The 21,070-nt window shown below is 41.7% G+C and overlaps 1 long non-coding RNA gene across 3 annotated transcripts in view; it reads right to left on the reverse strand.

The window, feature by feature from the left end:
* Positions 1–21,070, reverse strand: part of LOC117086023 — a 106,803-nt gene that overhangs the window by 1,410 nt on the left and 84,323 nt on the right. The window contains exons 3-4 of one of the 3 annotated variants that reach the window (XR_004438180.1): positions 11,755–11,801; positions 3,509–3,653 (exon numbers count right to left, since the gene is read on the reverse strand). This is a non-coding gene — a long non-coding RNA (uncharacterized LOC117086023). Of the gene's footprint in view, positions 1–3,508; positions 3,654–11,698; positions 11,802–21,070 lie in introns of all 3 variants that reach the window. The other 2 variants (XR_004438177.1, XR_004438178.1) reach the window with 2 other exon arrangements.

A 21,070-nucleotide genomic window follows, 5' to 3' on the forward strand; every position in this document is an offset into this window, starting at 1 on the left:
CACGTTAGACCTTGTCTTACTCACTTTTATCCCCCAACATCTAGATCTGTTACACATTGTAGCAAACTCTTGTAAAATATCTAATAAAAGAAGAAAAAATTAAAGAATATTGAATAGCCAGATAATATAATGTAGAATCATGTATGTAGAAGTTTTATGATGTTAGGAAAAATTATTGGCCTTAAAAATTTGCCATTCATTCTTCAAACAGTACATGGTATGCACAATGTTCTTTGTCCCCAAACTTTGGCAATACCAAAAAAGGCCTTTAATCTTAACATAAGTAAGACTTGGCAAAAATCCCTTTGAGCAATCAGTGCTTGTCAAAGTCTCGTTCAACAATCATCTGTATGAGAAGCATCTAGGAAATTATTTAGGAATGAGGCTATTTGGGCTGAAATCCTTAAATAAAGAAATAATTGTTTTAACCAGGGGCAAGTTATGAATAAAATTGAGCCATAAATCAAAAGGATGTTAACTGAAAAAGAAGTCCCAAAGCAGATGGTGAGACAGTGAAGATAATTAGAGAGCCTCTGCCCCAGTTCAAGAGGAGTATTCAGGACCAAAGGCACAAAAGAAGCAGGTGAGGAGTGACTTCACCTGAGAGAAAATAAAAACTTTTTCATTAGGGGAGACACCAAGCAAGAACACCACAGTGTTAACAAGGGGTGGATGTTAATGGTAAAATAACACTTTCCCCTAGATGAACAGCCTGAATTGATCTGCAGTTACAAAATTGCAGCCAGTGTGGTTGCTCATGCCTGTAATCCCAGCACTTGGGAGGTCAAGGCAGGAGGATTGCTTGTGCCCAGGAATTTGAGACCAGTCTGGGCAACACGGCAGAAACCCGTCTCTACAAAAAGTACAAAAATTAGCCAGGCATAGTGGTTTGTGCCTGTAGTTCCAGCTACTCAGAAGGTTGAGGTGGGAGGGCTGATTGAGCCCGGGAGGTCAAGGCTGCAGTAAGCCATGGTCATGCCACTGTACTCCAGCCTGAGTGACAGAGCGAGACCCTGTCTCAAACAAACAAACAAGAGTAAACATCAAGCCAGGCACAGTGGCTCACACTTGTAATCCCAGCACTTTGGGCTGCTGAGTAGAAAGCATTGCAGGGTAGAGGCAGGGAATTGCTTGAGGTCAGGAGTTCGAGAACAGCCTGGGCAACATATGAAGGCCCCCGTCTCTACAAAAAATAAAATTAGCCAGACATGGTGGCATGCACCTGTGGTCCTAGCTACTCAGGAAGTAGAGGTGGGAGGATCTCTTGAGCCCAGAAGTTGAAGGTTACAGTGAGCTATGATCACACCACTGTACTCCAATGTGGGCTACAGACTGAGACCCTGCCTCGAAAAAAAATACATAAATAAAATAAAATGTACACTAAAAGGAAAAAAGAGTAGACACCCTAAGCCCATGGGAAAAAATCTTGTATTAGCAGCTGAGTGACAGACTCCTCACATTTGGGTAGAAACATTGTTAAACTAAAATGTACAGCAGGTCCTTGAATAATGTCATCGTTCAATGTCATTTCAGTATAAGGTTGACAAGAAAAAGGTTAATTTTCAGCAAGCGCCACTATCTGAGTGGAGTTTGCACATTCTCCCCACATCTACATCAGTTTCTTCCAGGTACTCCTGTTTCCTTCCACATCCCGAAGACACGCCCATTAGGTTCATTGTTGTGTCCAAATGGTCCCAGTGTGAGTGGTTTTGTGTGAGCGCACCCTGTGATGGGCTGGTGTCCTGTCCTGGGATAGTTCCTCCTGCCTTGCACCCTGAGTGAGTTCTGGCCACCTAAGACCCTGAACTAGAATAATGGGGTAAATAATCATCTTAGTTGTTTTTATTTATCCTTCTTAAATATATGTATAGCTCACATTTATTTCAATGTTTAATATTAGAAGTGTTTTGGGGCTTAGGAACTTAACAGTTGTTTCTATCAATTAGCCTGTGATCAGTGTGGTTTTGTTGTACGTCATTTCATTCAAAGTTGTAGTTTCCAAGAACCTATTGAGGATGTTAAATGAGGACTTGCTGTATTCATAATGCCAATTTTCTTTCACTTAGGTACAATTTGGTCAAGTGTTAGGATTTACCTCCCAGGCACTGTAAGTTGGATGAAGAAGGCTATTCTAACTAGAACATATATCTGTTACATATGTGATGTAAACAAAAATTGAATTGTTATTAAGCAAAAGTCCATTTTTAAATAAAATGCTCTAATGAGTAATCATGTGTATTTTCTTCAATTATCTACATTGAAAGAGCATCACATTGGCTAGGTCTAAACAACTGTAAAGAAGCAGTTTGCAACCCTGGCTGTATATTAGAGCCATGAGGGAAATATAAAAAGTACTCATGCCAGCTTAAGAAACTCTCATTTCATCATCAAAGGAAGGTCCAGGTTTGGGTATTTTCTAGAGGGATATCACCATTCACTGGCTAAGTGAAACAGAATTGTTAGGTTTAAGAGGAAATTATCAGCGGCTGTGAGGTTGCTGCTAAACTTAGAAACCTGTAAACCTTTAAAGTCCACAACCTTGGCTGCTTCTTTCAATCGATTGGGAGCTTATAAAAATCCCAACGTCCAGCCTGCACCTTAAACCAATTAAAACCTTTGGAGGAAGAATTTAGGCATTAGTCTTAAAATCTTTGTAGCTGAAATTGAGAAACATGGCTAATGGGTGGCTTTACTGTTAGAGATGTCCTACAAGAATTAGAAGAGTAGATGTTCAGATCTTTGGTTCTCATGAAAACTGATCAACCAAAACATTTCTTAAAATTTTTACTGAGCTTCGTTGATTCAGTTGTTAGCTGCCATTCTTCAGCTAAAGTTTGTGAAAAGATCCTAGTTATTTAAGGGTACAGTTCATTTCAGTAACTATAATTTGAGATAGTAACCCATATGTAAGGAGTTTCTGCTGCAAATTCATCAAGATTTGGTTGTGGCTAAGTTGTGAAGCACCATCATCTCAGCATTGACCCAAATTAGACCTTGGTAGGGAATTTTAAGACTACAATTTACTGCATCCTTGTGCAATTAAAGGATAGCACTCTCTATCTTATGAAATAGGCAGTGATGAATGGAAAGAGGTCTTATTTTAAACATATTGCTATATACATGACCTAATTAAATTTGTCAACAATTCATTATTTTTAGGAACAACTAGCTATGTATAGCATTAAAGCTATTACAGAGTCTTCATTTTTTAAAAGAAATATTTCTTTCTAAACGAGTGAAATTTTCTAATAGTACCAAGCAATTTGCCACAGGCATTGTTCTGAGTTGCTTTTGTTCTTTTCAAAGCAGTCAACACATGAAAACCCTGAAAATCATTTTAAACCCAATTTATTCAAATTTACTAGCAGGCCATAAATACAGCTTTTTCTGTGAACAATAATGAAAACAAAAGAGCACCCCATTTAGTGAAGCTATCCAATGACAACTTGGATTTCAAACTTAGAGAAAGGAAAACAGGGCTAGAAATGCACTCCATTTTAATGTTTACCTTTAACATGGATGAGGAAACTGGGAAGTAAATCTAGATGACTCTGTGGCTTCCACATCCTCTGGGAGACTACCCAGATGCTTTAAGTTTCTCTTTCAAACTCCTCTCCTTTCAGGAACTGGTGTCCTCCCCTCTCCAATCTTATCTTTTTTTTTTTTTTTTTTTTTTTTTTGAGGCGGAGTCTCGCTCTGTCTCCCGGACTGGAGTGCAGTGGCCGGATCTCAGCTCACTGCAAGCTCCGCCTCCCGGGTTTACGCCATTCTCCTGCCTCAGCCTCCCGAGTAGCTGGGACTACAGGCGCCCGCCACCTCGCCCAGCTAGTTTTTGTATTTTTAGTAGAGAAGGGGTTTCACCGTGTTAGCCAGGATGGTCTCGATCTCCTGACCTCGTGATCCACCCGTCTCGGCCTCCCAAAGTGGTGGGATTACAGGCTTGAGCCACCGCGCCCGGCCTCCAATCTTATCTTTAAAGAGAAATTGATTAAGTACTGTTTGTTTGTTCCTTAATAGGAAGTTCATTTTTTTGAATAAACCTCCTTCCAAGGATTTACATGTTAAGACTTATCTTTACTATTCTTATAATAATTGTTGTTGTTTAAAATGAACTGTGATATCCTGAAGGAAGTGAAGTTACCTTGGATCAGTGGACTTTTAAGGACAACTCTGTACTCCCAGACAGAGTTGTCCAGAAAAAAAAATACACTTTATATACACTTATATCTTAAAGAGAAATAAAAAAATTATTCTTAAAATGGCTTGAAAGTACCAATTGAGGCAGAAATGAATTTAGAGTATTTTTTAAAGGCCTAAATAAAAAGAGACTGCTCAGACTACCAGCTGGAATGAACGACTCAGAAATAAAAGATCTGGGGGCTTTGAGAGGCAGCCACTGTTACGAATTCACAAGGGTAGTGAGAATTCCGCGGAGATGATGGGACACAAATTAGACATTGATGGGATGGAAATTTTTCATTGTTAATTTTTCATTAACAATTCAAACTATCTGCATATTTGGTTTCACAGAAACTGAAATTCTAGATGATTGACTTACTACACCTATGACAAATCGGATTTTAGGTTTTTGTTGTTTTTGCTTTAAGAAGATGCAGTCTTGGAAAAAATGGAGAAAATAGTTCCTCAGAGACAGAGACTTATCGAAGTGAGGAGATAGAAAGGAAGTTAATTTTGAGTAGTTTCAATCCATTTAGACAAGACAATCTACAATGGTTTGAATATTTGTCCCATCCAAAACTCATGTTGAAATTTAACCAACAATATGGCAGTGTTGAGCAAGGGGCCTTTAAGAGGTGATGGGTTGTGAGGGGTCTGCCATTAATGGATTAATGGCTTACTGGGTTCATGGACTATGGATGATCATGGAAGTGGGACTGGTGGCCTTACAAGAAGAGGAGAGAGACCTGAGCTAGCACACTCAGCCCCCTCGCCATATAATGCCCTTTGCCAACTGGGGACTCTGCAGAGAGTCCTCAGCAGCAAGAAGGCACTCACCAGTTGGTGTCCCTCAACCTTGGACTTCTCAGCCTCCATAACTGTAAGAGATAAATTCTTTTTCTTTATAAATTGCCCAGTTTCAGCTATTCTATTATAAGCCACAGAAAATGAACTAAAACACTATCCTTTTAACCTGAGCTTTAATAAATGTTAACTCTTGTTGCCCTTTTCCTAACTTTGTACATGAGTACCTTCTTTGTTGTACCCCATAACTTCTCTCCAGACTTGGCTTCTTCCAAGACTGCTGACCCCAGGATTTAAAAGCCTATCTTCACCTGTAATCCCCACATTCTGGGAGGCCGAGGCAGTCCAATCACCTGAGGTCAGGAGTTCAAGACCAGCCTGGCCAACATGGTGAAAAACCATCTCTTCTAAAAATGCAAAAAATTAGCCAGGCATCATGGTCACGCTTGTAATCTCAGCTACCTGGAAGGCTGAGGCATGAGACTCACTTGACCCTGGGAGGTAGAGGTTGCAGTGAGCTGAGATTTTTTTTTTTTTTTTTTTTTTTTGAGATGGAGTCTCGCTCTGTCGCCCGGGCTGGAGTGCAGTGGCCGGATCTCAGCTCACTGCAAGCTCCGCCTCCCGGGTTCACGCCATTCTCCTGCCTCAGCCTCCCGAGTAGCTGGGACTACAGGCGCCCGCCACCTCGCCCGGCTAGTTTTTTGTATTTTCAGTAGAGACGGCGTTTCACTGTGTTAGCCAGGATGGTCTCGATCTCCTGACCTCGTGATTCGCCCGTCTCGGCCTCCCAAAGTGCTGGGATTACAGGCTTGAGCCACCGCGCCCGGCCGTGAGCTGAGATTACACCATTGCATTCCGACTTAGGTGACAGAGTGAGACTTTGCCAAAGAAAGAAGGAAGGAAGGAAGGAAGGAGGAAGGAAGGAAGGAAGGAAGGAAGGAAGGAGAAAGAAAGGAAAAGAGAGAGAGAGAAAGAAAGAAAGAAAGAAAGGAAGGAAGGAAGGAGGAAGGAAGGAAGGAATGAAAAAGGAAAGAAAAGAGGGAGGGAGGGAGGGAGGGAGGGAGGGAGGGAGGGAGGGAGGAGGGAGGGAGGGAAGGAAGGAAGGAAGGAAGGAAGGAAGGAAGGAAGGAAGGAAGGAAGGAAGGAAGGAAAATAAAAGTCTATCTTATTCTCTTCTCCTTTCACCAATGGTCACTGCCTCTAATTCAGAGCCTCCTTTTTTACTCTTTGCAGTCTGGCAGCTGCCACTACCATCCTGATAACATTGCTCCCTGGAGGAGACATTGAGGACCCTTTCCCCAGAAACGTGAGCTAAAACCAAACTACTAAAAGACATTTTTTGCCGGGTATTGTGGCTCATTCCTATAATCCCAGCACTTTGGGAAGCTGAGGCAGATGGATTGCTTGAGCCCAGGAGTTTGAAACCAGCCTGAGCAACATAGTAAGACCCTGTCTCTACTAAAAATAAAAATAATTTAAAAAAGGACTTTAGCTGGGTGTGGTAGTGTGCCCCTGGAGTCCCAGCTATTTGGGAGGCTGAGGTAGGAGGATTGCTTGGGCTTGGAGGGTGAGGCTGCAGTGAGCTATGATTGCACCTCTGCACTCCAGCCTGGGCAGCAGAGTGAGACCCCATATCGAAAACAGTAAATAAAAATAAAATAAAATAAAATAAAAGGCATTTTTAGATACATAATGAAGGGAGATGGTTGGGGAGGAGGAGAGGAAGACAAAAGATACAACTCCAGTGGATGGTGGAGGCTTGTACCAAGAGGAGAAACCGGCAAGACACACAGTGGGAACAACCATGAGGGAAGAGATGACTGAGGGACTGTATTAGTACTGCAGCCACGGAAGCAGCAAATATAAAAAAGTTTCCCTTTCTGCCCAGCGAAGCTCAGAGCCTCCTCACTGATTTTCCTACTCCCAGGCCCTCCCAGTGCCTCTGTGGTTCACACTGAGCACTGGTCCTGGGGTCCCAGCAGTCATCATTTTACACAGTTTGATCCTGCTCAGCCCTTCTGGCTTTGTCTCTCTTTTTCTTTCCTTCTTCTGAAAGTCTAGCTAGAGAAAATAACTCTCCATACCCCAGAATACACACCACGTTTTCCCGTCTTTAGCTCTCTGCTCAATGGTGACTTCCCCTCTAATCTCCATCCCCATCATATCATCTCCACCTACCCAAGTCCTACCCATAAAAAGAGAAAAAGAAAAAGAAAACAAAAGAGGCAGAGTCTCATTCCATCTCCCAGGCCAGAGTACAATGGTGCAATCGCAGCTCACTGTGGCCTTGACATCCCAGGCTTGAGCTATCCTCCTACCTCAGCCTCCTGAGTAGATGGGACCACAGGCAGGCACCATGCCTGGCTGATTTTTTTTTTTTTTTTTTTTTTTAGAGAGTGTTTCACTCTGTTGCCCAGGCTGGAATGCAGTGGCTTGATCTTGACTCACTGCCACCTCTGCTTCACAGGTTCAAGTGATTGTTGTGCCTCAGCTTCCTGGGTAGCTGGGACTACAGGTGTTCTCCACCACGCCGGGCTAATTTTTTGTATTTTTACTAGAGATGGGATTTCACCACGTTGGCCAGACTGGTCTTGAACTCCTGCCCTCAAGTGATCCACCCACCTTGGCCTCCCAAAGTGCTGGGATTACAGGCGTGAGCCACCACGCCCAGCCCAATTAAAAAAAAAAAAAATTTTGTAGAGATGGGGTGTTGTTATGTTGCCCAAGCTGGTCTCAAACTCCTGGGCTCAAGCAATCCTCCCACTTCTGCCTTCCAAATTGCTGGGATTGCTGGTGTGTGCGACCATGCCCAGCCCCAGCTCAACTCTGTAATGGGTAAATGAATAACCAAATGATGGCTCCAGTACAATCTTGACCACAGTCACATGGCCTCAATTCTCAGTATGATCTGAAATATGCCCGTAGCGCTGCCCTTTGAACAGATCAGCACCACACATTTTTCACTGATACCCACAGAAATTAGCATAGTTTAGATTATCAGATGTCTAAAGGAACATCCATGCTCATAGTTCCCATACCAAACATTTTTTGCATATATAGCAGTTATCAAAAAGTACCCAAGACTTTTCTCCTGAGCTACAAAGTTACAATGCCCTGCCTTCCCTCCTACCCTGAGCTCTATATTTTCAGTTATTTCTCTCTCATTTATTGATTTTAACACCTGTCTTGCCCTGGTTTATGTGATATTATCCTGTAGGGAATCAAGTAGATGCTTTCAATTAGATTCATTACAAGTTCCTGTAAGAAGCGATTATGAAGGCAAGAGTCCCAAGTGGCTGGTTCCCTCAGTAACACCAGCAGCATTTTTGGGGCGCGTGCCAATATCAGACCAGGTTTTCAGTGCCACGTTACTCCTTTATCACCAAGGGATCCTTGGAAGCTTACAAAACTGAGTACAGCTGAGCATAAAGTAGTGCTTTATTGAATGCCTTCATATGGCAATTACAAAGAAAACAGAAATATGAATGCCTCATCAGAAGGCAGTTTAGGGGGATAGTCAATCAGTGCATGGACCCTGTAGTCAAATGGTACTGGCTTTAAATTCCAGTGCCAGCTATAAGACTTTTGGAAAATTACTTAACTTCTCTGAGTCTGTTTTCTCATCTGTTAAATGGGGGTAATGCTATAGTAATAGGGCTTTGGGGAGAATTAAATTAAGTCAGCACCATACTTGGTACATAGAGTTCAAATAAATGACAGCTATTACCATTACCATGAAAATTAACATTCCATTGAATCACGTGACCTGCCTTCCATTTCCAAAACTATGACCTTTTAGTTGCTAAGTTGTTTGTGAAGTCTATGGGCTATAAGAAAGATGGCAAGAAGGGAAAGAGGGAAAAGAGGAAGAAGTTTTCCTATTTTCCATGGGTCAGGTTTGCATTGCTACTGAACTCTTTATACAAGTTTAGTAGGGATAATATTTTGAAAATATTAATAGCTTTCTTTCCCCTTAGAAAACTGCAAACTCCACCTCCTGGGTTCAAGCAATTCTCCTGCCTCCAGAGTAGTTGGGATTACAGCATGCAGCACCACGCCCAGCTAATTTTTGTATTTTTAGTAGAGACAGGGTTTTGCCATATTGGCCAGGCTGGTCTCAAACTCCTGGCCTCAAGGGATCTGCCCGCTTTGGCCTCTGTAAGTGCTGAGATTACAGGTATGAGCCACCATGCCCAACCATTCTTTCCCCTTCTTTATATCTGGTTCTACTATTCAACTAATATAGCCTAAATACATCCTTATTCGGGTTAGAGGAAAACCTGATACAGATGCAGTTCTTCCTGTTGGCCTGGTGGATTGTGGGGAAAATAACAGAAGGCAAATGGTAGCAAAAGCAAGTGGGCAGACTCTTGTGTCCTGGCTTGCCTCCTCCAGGCCACAGTCTGGAAGAGGGAAGATGATGTGATACACAAACGGAGGGAGAGCCAGATGCAAAAGCAGAGGGGGCTTGTGCCCCAGTCCTAGCTCAGAACTCTGAGAAGAGACTGTGGTATAGAATGTCTTACACCAACCTGGTGCTACCACAGAAGGTGGTACCACAGAAGGAAGGTGGCAGGGAGGCATGGTTCTGCAGAAAGAGGACCTCTGTTTCCACTCCCAAATTTGCCTTTTCTCTTAAAAGGCATAGAAGGGCTCCAGAAGTTCCCAGACTCCCCTGTAGAACCAGACAAGACAGAATTGGCAGCTGCAGGACCTGCTATAATGGAGCCTCTGTGGTTAGGGGTGAGATAACACTAACGCCAAGGCCTGGGCCTAGAGAGAGGACCTGGCTGAACTCGGTGACATCTGCAGTCCTGGTACATGTAAGGTAGGGTGGGTCTAACTGAGCCTAGGAACAACACTGGACTTGGGGAAGATCACTGTAAGGCTCTGGGAACCCAACTGGATCAGCCACTTCAGAGCAGAGGCAGGAGACAGGAGAGGCCCTGCCGTCATATCAAGGCTCATCTTCCCTGCCACAGTGGGATCCACATGCCTAAACACCATCTGGTAGGGAAGTAGGAAATGAATCAAGGGAATATTGGAAAGATAGCTAATCTATGCTGTGTGGAAAAGAATGAACTTTGCACAAAGAGAAGTTAGGCCTTGCTCCTGAGAGTAGTTTAAGCCTTTGTAATGTCCTGCCTGATAAGATGGGGTTACTTGGGGGCCTAAGACCATGCCAGATAATCTATGCTAACACTGTGATTATGGTGGGGCTTTGGGCCTTGCAGTATCAACCCAACCTCTGGAAGGCTGGAAGCTAAGGTGGTCAATGGGTGGCCAACCATATCTACTGGTAGTCAACCATATCTATGTAACCAAGCCCCAATTAAAAACTCTGGACACCAAGGCTCAAGTGAGTTTCCCTGGCTGGCAATACTCTGTGCATATTGCCCAACATCATTTCTGGGAGGAGTTGGCACTGTCTAGAGTTCCACTGTGATATGACAACTAGAAGCTTTGCACTTGCAACTCTCCTGGACCCTACCCCATCATGCCTCTTCCCTTTGCTGATTTTCATTTCTTTCTTTTCACTGTAATAAACCATAACTGCGAGTATAACAGTTTTCAGTGAGTTCCATCAATTATTGAACCTGAGGGTTGTCCTGGGGCACTCCTGATCTCCACAAACCCCAAAGAGACTGGACCAACTGGAGTGAGTAAAGAAAGATTGTATCCATTAGAGTAAATCAAGAAGCCTCATTGTCTTATGGAATTTCAGTGGTGCTTTGTAAATTTGTGACCCTAATACTCAAGCAAGTAAAGACTTCTTACCACTCCAAATAAGGCATGGATGAAGGAATCACAGCTAGCTAGTCTTTTTTTTCTCAAACTAAATAAGGGGGCATGTGTACTGCCTTCAAACATTATAAAGCTATCATGTAAGAAAGGAACTAGAATTAGTGTTTGTCTAGCTTTATATAAAGCCCGACCGGTGAAAGTTATAGAGGGCCAGGCTTCAGTTTACTCTAAGCACAAACTTATTGACAACCAGAGGCCTCTAAAAAACACAAGCAGCTGACTCAAAGATAGCTGAGTTCCTCATCACCAGAGATCTTAGAGGCCAACAACCCCTTGTACTGAGATTGTGTATAGAATGAAAGTTGACTCAAACGTCCTTTAAGTTACATTCCAAGCTGAAGGACTGTGATTGGGAAGTAAGATAATGTGGCCAAATGTGAACAGTTGGTGGTGAGTCTATATATGGATGTTTATTCTTTCAACTTCTCTGTAGGTTTGAAATTTTTTAAAAACTGGAAGCAAACAAAAAAGGAAAAAGAAATATTTTGGAAACTACCTGGTGGCTGGAAATTCTCAGTCATTTCTAAAAATAAACAGAAATTTATTTTCTCACACTTTAGGATTAGAGTCAAGGATAATGGGTATTGCGTCTGATGAAAATATGTGTGATGGTTCCCACATTTTACCACTAACGGCACAGCTAGGTTTTTAGTCCTTTTGTATTTACTGATTTCAATGGATTGAATTGTGTCCTGTTAAAATTTGTATGTTGAAACCCTAATTCCCAATGTGACTGTATTTGGAGATAGGGCCTTTAAGGGGCAATTAAGATTAAAATAAGTCATAAGAGTAAAGCTCTAATTTGATAGGATTGGCAATCTTGTAAGAAGAGTCAGAGAAGGAGGTGGGATGGGGGAGAGAGAGGAAGACAGAAAGAAGAGGGGATAGAGAGAGGGAGATCTCTTCCCACCCTTTGAGAACACAGTGAGAAGCCAGCCATCTGCAAGAAAGAGAAAGAGTCTTCACCTGACACTGCTGCCAGACCTTGCTCTTGGACTTCCCAGCTTCAAGATCTGTGGAAAAAAAAAAAAAAAAAAAGGCTATTGTTTACATTACTCCATCTATAGTATTTTGTTATGGCAGCCCTAGCACACTAAGATGATGACCTTTAATGATTTATTGATTTATTTCCTGCCTGTGTAATATTATTCATATTACTATGGCTCTTATATACAATTAAGTATATACTTAAACCTTAGTATATTTATAGAAAGAGACAAAGCATTAACAGTGGCATTTCTGAAGATGTTTTTCAGATGCGCTATTGTGCAAGCACACAAGACAGCAGGTGATAGTGCTAGCAATTACTGCAGGATTGACTCTAAATCCCATCATCCTAGGAAGAACTGGCAACAGAAAATCATGAAACTTGTCAATAGCATGCCACTGTATGAAATAAGAATGACCCTGGTAGGTGACCATTGATGAAACCAGGATAAGGATTTGCTGTAAACACTAGTGTCTGTACATATATTAATGTTTGAGGAGATAGGGTTGGAATTTTACAAATCACATTCGTTCAGAATTGTAAACATACAAAATGATTTTCCTGCTCTCTACTGGAGCAGCACCATCTGCTGGACCCACTCAAAATGCAAAATCTCCAACCCCAATGGAACTAAGCAAAGTCAGCAGCCTCCTCTACCTGCTCCTTTTCTGGACCCTAACATCCCCCTTCTTGTTTCCTGACACTGGCTGACACTTCCTTCCTGTGCTCATAAATATAGATTACCTATTTATATTTCTTGTTTCCATTATGTTTCCTGCAGCTTTGTTCCCCGTGTATAATGTATGTTAGGAGAATGAATCTGAGGAATCTGTCAGGAGGTTTTTAATAAAAAAGCTCATCTTTAATTTTGCAGAGTAGAACCTTGAAAGGGGAAACTATTTCAAGGGTATAGTCCTCCTTAAACTCAGTTATTTTCCCAAATACAGTCGTGTGTGTGTGTGTGAATGTTGTATCACTTGCCTAGTTTCCTGTCTCTATTTCTAACTCGTTGACCTCTAAGCTCCAAATTTCCCTCCTCCTACCTTTTCCTCTTATTCCCTTCTGGATCCCCAGACTCTGAGGCTAAACCTGTTCTTAGCCAGAAGATGTCTAACAAGCGCCATACTCAGTGCTAATCTATTGCTGATTCAGCCCTCACCTTTACCCTGGTTCTAGCAGATTCTTACTGAACCCACTTCCCATACTCAACCCTCAGTTCCCATAGTGAACTTTGCCTGTTTGCCCTAATGCCTGAATACCTTCCTTGATTATCTGCTCAGATCTTCCATTTTTTGTGGCTTTCATGGGGGAAAGTGTTGGGAGAACAATTTGAATAAAAGAACATGCCAAGATTGCTGGGAGATGGTTGAAAAAAAATCAGTGATGGTGTGTAACACCATAACACAGCATTGAACTCCCTGGGGAGCCAACTCCAAGGTGGAGACCAATGTGTAGGAGGTTTATTAGGGTGTTCCCGTGTGGTCAACACCCATGGAAAGAAAGCAGGATGGAGCAGAGCTAGAAGTCGAACTGCAACATAGCCTCAAAGCCTCAGGTGATCCTTCAGGGAGTTCTAGAAATAAGATGACCTTTCCAAGGTGACTTGACTGGGGACAAGAGAGGTCTCAACCTTCATACCTCTTGTCCATCAGCCACTGGCTGTGGGCCTCCAGCAGGGGCCATGTCCTCAGGCAAAGAGCTATCTGCAACTAAGGCAATGCCCCAACAGAAGTGACCCATAGAGTTATCATCAAGCAGCAAGGAAAGTAAGTCCTCAGGAGACTTGGTCTTTCCTAAAGGAGAATAAGTCCATCCTGAAGAGACATCTGGGTAGTGCATCCCAGTGTCCCCTACCCTTACGTCACCTCACCTCCAGGAGGTACCATTACTTCCTCTGCCTAGCACACAACGTTTTTATTTTTCATCTCACTCTCAATCTGGAAGTCACTCCAAACCCCAATCCCAAACGCTAGAAGGATTAACCCCCCTTGCGACAAGCAGCCCCAGAAGAAGGTGGACAGACAGTGCTGAGTGGCGCAGGGAGTACTTGAGGAGAACACAGTAAAAGGAAAGCAGAGCCTGTTCCATGGTAGTGAAGAACCAGCAGCCAAAATTTCACAGAGCATACGCATGAAAGAAAAGATACCATGGATAGAGTGAACTTGGAATGGATAGCAATGGAGACCTTCCCACAACTGGGAAATGATTGTCCAGGAGTCAATGACCTAGAATATAATCATCAAAAACCATGAATGACAGAAGAGAAAACCAGACCAGAAAATATATGAACAGAAACCATCCTCCTAGCCAATCTAGTCTAAGGGCTTTCCGCAGTTTTCTTAAGGAAAAATAAAAAGAGAGAGAATTTTATAATTTTCCTTGTTCTACAAATGATTTGCTTTGGTAGATTCTTAGTGAGAAGGAAGAGAAAATGTATACCAGAACCCTCTTGCTTATTTGAAATAATTCCTGGTAAAAATTGGACCTAATTCTCTTCCTACATCATTGACATAGATAGGGTAATTACTGATAAATCCTTTGGTCATCTTTGTAAATCTCAGGGTTAAAGACCTCTGCAGTATTATACATGTTCTGGTCTAGATTACTCACTCACCAATTCTCCTCACTATCTAGAGAAGATCCACTTAGCAGGCCTCCCCTTAAAGAAGGGCACCTTAACTGGACTACTCCTCCCATAGTAGACTGCACAGTACACAAGCAGAAAAGGAGAGCTCAGTAACAAAGTCACCATAAAAGATTATTTATTTATTTATTTATTATTATTATACTTTAAGTTCTGGGCTACATGTGCACAACGTGCAGGTTTGTTACATATGTATGCATGTGCCATGTTGGTGTGCTGCACCCATTAATTCGTCATTTACATTAGGTATATCTCCTCATGCTATCCCACTCCCCTCCCCCCACTCCACAACAAGCCCTGGTGTGTGATGTTCCCCTTCCTGTGTCCAAGTCTTCTCATTGTTCAATTCCCACCTATGAGTGAGAACATGCGGTGTTTGGTTTTCTGTTCTTGTGACAGTTTGCTCAGAATGATGGTTTCCAGCTTCATCCATGTCCCTACAAAGGACAAGAACTCATCATAAAGGATAATTTTTAAATGAATAAATAAATCAGAAAATCCAGTATTGGCTAGCACATATGACTATGAGCAAGCTCATCCTACAAAAAAAGGGTGAGAAAACAGTTCAAATGCTGGCCGTTTGGGGCACATATTCTACAAAAAGGAAAAGTTTTGAAATGTATATATATTTTATTTAACTCTTTAAAATATTTGTAGGCTAGGCACAGTGGCTTACACCTATAATTTCAGAACTTTGAGAGGCCAGGGCAGGAGGATCGCTTGAGGTCAGGAGACCAGCCTAGGCAACACGGCAAGACCCCATATCTAGAAATGGTTTTAAAAAATTAGCCAGGTATAGTAGCACACACTTGTGGTCCTGTCTACTTAGGAGGTTGGGGTAGGAGAATTGCTTGAGCCCAGGAGTTTGAGGCTGCAGTGAGCTATGATCATGCCACTGCACTCTAGCCTGGGTGACAGAACAAGACCTTGACTCTTAAAAAAAAAAAATTGTATTATGCATACGTACAACATGCTAGGTACTGGGAAGAGATCAAAAAAACAAAAATGTATTATACACCAGGTACAATGGGCTAGGTGCTGGGGAGAGATCAGGGGATAAAGCAGACCAAAATGTCTGTCCTCATGGAGTTTGTGGTCTAAAGGAGGATAAAAGGCAATAAACAAATTAAAAAGAGGAATACAAAGTATGTGGGTAGGGATGAGTACAACAGAGGAAAATCAAGCAGGAAAGATGGAACACTGGAAGAAGTAAGGCCAGTATCAAACAGGATGGCCAGGGAAGGCCACACTGAGAAGGTGACACCAAAGCAAAGACCTACAGGAGGTGAAGTGGTGAGGCATTCAGGTCACTAAAGGAGGAATGTTCCCAGGAGAGGGGAGAACAGTGCAAAGGCAGGAAGGAGCACCAGCCTGTGCATTGAGAAAAGCATGGGGACCCAAGCAGCTAAAGTGGAACACATGTAAGAAGAATAACCATATTGTGTTTTCTGTGCCTAAATATTCTGTGTAATACTACTTACTGTGTCTTCTGATGCAAAAAAAAAAAAAAAAAAAAGTTTAAAAGGAATTAGATGGCCATCTGCTGGATCAGGCTAAGGGTAGGTCCTGGAAGATACTCCTTCCAAACCTTGTAATCAGAGGTGACTGAACAGTTGGTTTACAAGAGCCCCTTTTCAAAGTAATTGGGGATGGGGTGCTTAGAACTGGGCTGGCACTGTAATTTTTTTGGGAATCTGCTCCCATTTACAAGATGTTCCATCATAAAAATCAAATCATAAAATCAAATCCAAGTATGTTCATTTGGTATATTCATTTTCCACTTCTTACTAGGGGTGGTGGGGGAGGAGAAGCTGGTACAGGAGAAATGTCTTTTATTTCCCCTCTATAACAATGGTATAATTCCAAATCTTATAGACCATCACACAGTTCTGTTGGTTGATTGTTTTCCATGGATTCTACTCTGCCAGGAGACACAATAAATAACTTTTTGAAACTTCATTCTTCAGTCCTGGGAGTTTTTACAAATAAAATGACACATGTGTTGGGACAAATTACATGCTTGAAAATCTGTCACTAACATCAACTTCATTTTAAAAAGTACTAAGCAACTGTTACAGTGGCATTTCTTTTGTTGATGGGGAAAATAATGTGTGAATAGCTATGCTAATTTAGAGGTAATTTTCAAATTTCATGACTACATAAAAAAGCTAAGAGTAGTTCAATAGGTAAGTTTGGGAGGGAGTGTTGGTTTTGTTGATTTATTATATCTTGACAGACTGGTATGATTGAAATGAATTAAATGTTAGACATGCTTAATATTTTATACACTATATATCATCATAATAGCAAAGTGCACAGATCACATTATTGAGTGCCCTTGGATTTTAAAAATAAAGATTGCTATTCAGATGAATACCATTTCGTTATTGCCTGCACTACTCTGTCAAATTAAAAAATAAAATAGCTATCTTTATTTTCATTTTAAAGCATGATAATCATCAAAATGTTGAAGTTGATCACAGGTCTACATTAAAAATAAGTCATTCTTGTAAGTGAGTTATACAATACAGCAAAGACCACCAAAGAGAAAGCCAATACTTTCATGGAGATCCCAGCATCAATGCTTCAACCATTCCCAACTCCTTGTTCCTTGCTAGATGCTCCTCACCACAAACTCCTGCACATTTCAAGAATTTCTGTGCATGTGTGTGTTAAGGGGAGGAGTTTTAAAGTATCTCTGTGCTAATATACAAGATATATTAGCTTGTCAGCAGCAGAAACGTACTTAAACTAGCTTACATGAGAAAATAACATTACAAAGACATAAGAGTGTTTCTACAGCAAGAAATGGAGGTGTAGTTTGGTTTCATGAGGGATTAAAATCTGTAATTCTGAAGTAGACTTAGGCAACTGCACATCAATCTATGTCTTTCTCTCTGGGATTGTGGACTCTATCCTATCTGACTTGCTTTGTTCCTGGCCATCATTCTTGCTCTGGAAAACACTCTTTTTTTTTTTTTTTAATTTCCCTGCTCATTTTTTTTTTTAATTTAACACTTAGGTTCAATCTGCTCATTTTTCCCTACAGAAGAAAACAGCTTACTGTGTTCCAGAAAACAACAGAGCCTGAGCAGCCTGTCTGAATACGGGGCCCGCTTCTCATTCACAGGTATTCTTGTATTTTTTTTAGTAGAGACGGGGTTTCACAGTGTTCGCCAGGATGGTCTTGATCTCCTGACCTCGTGATCCGCCCGTCTCGGCCTCCCAAAGTGCTGGGATTACAGGCTTGAGCCACCGCGCCCGGCCATTCACAGGTATTCTTAACCTGGGGTCCATGTGGGGTTTGTGAATTTTGATAGGATTTTAAAATTACATTTTCATTTCCACTAATCTCTAACTGAAATTCAGCCTTTTCTTCAACTGTGAATGTAGGCAGCAAGCCACAGTGCAACTTGCAGAACCTGTAAATTTGTTGCTGTGATTGATGTTATAACGTGACACTCAGATCTTCTTTCAGAAATGAGGACTTACCCCCAGCTACTATGAAAGCTGTTGGCAGAGTGCCCTCAGCTGTCAGCCCCAGGGAAATGGCCTCAGTTGCAGAGAGCCACCTCAGCTGGGCAGTAAACACCTGGCCCTCTTCCCTGATTCAAGGTACTTCTGAAGGATCACGTAATCTTCAGACCTTCTGTAAGGTTGGCTGAAGCTTCTTCTCAGATTGTATCACAGCTCAACGTCATCCTTCTCTGACCAGTTCCACCTTGCCTTCCCTCATGTTGATGTCAAGAGCATTCCCTAGCAAACTCCCTAAATGCCAATCTCCAGCTTAGAGTCTGCTTTCTGGGGAAACTGAACTGTGACAGTTACTAACACAAAGAATCAATATTTTTATATCACATTATAGTTAGATAGCTTGAATATATATGCTCATACCCACCTCAATATTTCAGCCTTCTGGATCTAGTTCCTCAATACATTAATAACAAAATTTTTACTATATCAAAAATTACTTTTTAAACATTTTAGTAACTGTATTTCAAGATAATTTTCTGTGTTATCCTATAAATTTTATTTTATGCATCTTAAAACATCATTCTGAGAAGGAGTCTATAGGCTTTACCACTACCAAAGGAATCCATGGCAAAAAAAAAAAAAAAGTGGGAGGAGTTAAGAACCCCTGGGAACTCTCTCAGAAGATACTGGTTTTTTGCAGGGCTTTCAGCACCATCCATATTCCAGCGGCTCCTTAATCGATGTCACTCCTTCTCCATTGCTCCAGTGCTACTCAGTTGAACTCAGCAATTGCTCTTAACTGATCTTTTACATCACCACCGTTCCTTGCTCCCATCCATTTTCCATACAGACACCAGAATGGTTTAAATATATATGCAGAGCATGATGGCTCATGCCTGTAACCCCAGCACTTTGGGAGGCCAAGGAGGGAGAGAATCACTTGAGGTCAGGAGTTCGAGACCAGCCTGGTGAAACCCCTATCTCTACTAAAAATACAAAAATTAACCAGGCATGGTGGCATGCACCTGTAATTCCAGCTACTTGGGAGGCTGAGGCATGAGAATTGCTTGAACCCAGGAGGCAGAGGCTGCAGTGAGCTGAGATCACACCACTGCACGCCAGCCTGGGTGATGGAGTGAGACTGTCTCAAAACAAAACTATATATATACACATACACCCACACATACATACACACACACACAGACACACACACACATATATATAACAAATATGCCTGGAGTTAATTCTAAAATAATAGTTAACATGCCCCAGATTTTTACTATGAGCTGAACTCTCCACTATTATTGCATTAATATATTTAACAGGCCAATAAGGTATGTACTGTCATTATCACTATTCCATACATGTGAAAACTAAAGATTATAGTGGCAGAATTGAGATGGTAACCTCAGAGCCAAAGCTCACTCTTTTTTTTTTTTTGAGACGGAGTCTTGCTCCGTCGCCCAGGCTGTGGTGCAGTGGCTGGATCTCGGCTCACTGCAAGCTCCGCCTCCCGGGTTTACGCCATTCTCCTGCCTCAGCCTCCCGAGTAGCTGGGACTACAGGCACCCACCACCTCGCCTGGCTAACTTTTTGTATTTTTTAGTAGAGACGGGGTTTCACCATATTAGCCAGGATGGTCTCGATCTCCTGACCTCATGATCCGCCCGTCTCGGCCTCCCAAAGTGCTGGGATTACAGGCTTGAGCCACCGCGCCCGGCCTCAAAGCTCACTCTTTATCTTTTTGAAAAATAACTTTTTATTATAAAAAATTTCAAACATATCCCCAAACACAAGGAAATGTATAACAAATCTCCATATACTTATCACCCAGTCTTAGCAATTTTCAATATTTTGACGTTTTATCTGTTATCCTTTCCCTTGCCACTCCCACATTTTCTGTCTTTCTTTATATCTGAAATATTTATTAAAGCAAACACCAGACATCACAGAATTTCACCCAATACAATAGTAGAACCAGTAGAGCCCAGTAGAATATTTCAGTAGAATAATGCTTTAAAAATGTTTCTCGAGTCATACCATTCCCTGTTTAAAATACTTTAGCACATTCGTTTTCTACTTAGGATCCTCCACAGGACCTGTAGACTTCTGAGTCACATGGCCCAGGCCTCCCTTTCAAACACCATTTGATGACCCTCTGCCTTGCTCAAGAAAACACCGGGTCTACTGATCTTCTCTCAATACTGGTAGCTCCTTATCACTGAGTCAGAACCTTCTTTTCTTAAGCCCAGGAGGCTTTTCCTTCCACTCATTCTCCTGTGTAAATGTCCTCTCCTCAGAGACATCATCCCATGTTGATTCAGATTCCAAGTTCTCTCTAGTCTAATTCTCCTTCAGCCTAATTCTTTCTTACAGCGTCCTGTTCTTGGCTTTCATTTGACTTCTCACAATCAATAAGTTTGCATATATTTGCATGTTTGTCTGTCTCTGCTACTGGGCTGTAAGAGACCTGCCAGTTTTGCTCACGTATCTATACCTAGTCTCAACATAGCACCTGGCACTCATTAAACTGTAAAGTGTGTGTGTGTATGTATGTATGTATATGTATACATACATGTGTACGTACACATTTTAGTGTATGTATATTCTCATGTATTCTATGAGATTATGGGCAAGTGTATTCTATATTATATATAAAGACAGTAAGAGAATAACTTACAGAGTTAAAAGTAAGTGTAAAAGGAGAAGTTATACTAAATTTTGAAAAGAGGTTTATAACCTATATTATTTAAATATTTAATTCTCTATTGCCCCATGAAAACAGATGTGACTATTCATTAGCACTGACTAATGAAGGATTGATATGTTATTTCAGATCATCTATCAAAAAAAAAATACCCTCTTTCCAGCATATAAAATCTTTCTCTCCCCATTGTCCTCAAGAGCTAGGACTTTATAACCTACTTTTATTTTGGTCCTAAAAATATTTTTTCTCAAAAATGCTTTAGAAGTAATTGAGATCTGGCCAGGCGCGGTGGCTCAAGCCTGTAATCCCAGCACTTTGGGAGGCCGAGATGGGCGGATCACGAGGTCAGGAAATTGAGACTATCCTGGCTAACACAGTGAAACCTCGTCTCTACTAAAAGAATACAAAAAACTAGCCGGGCGAGGTGGCGGGCGCCTGTAGTCCCAGCTACTCGGGAGGCTGAGGCAAA

This window comes from Trachypithecus francoisi, unplaced genomic scaffold (assembly GCF_009764315.1).
Source record: "Trachypithecus francoisi isolate TF-2019V2 unplaced genomic scaffold, Tfra_2.0 Contig00586, whole genome shotgun sequence".
In the NCBI taxonomy this organism is placed as follows: Eukaryota; Metazoa; Chordata; class Mammalia; order Primates; family Cercopithecidae; genus Trachypithecus; species Trachypithecus francoisi.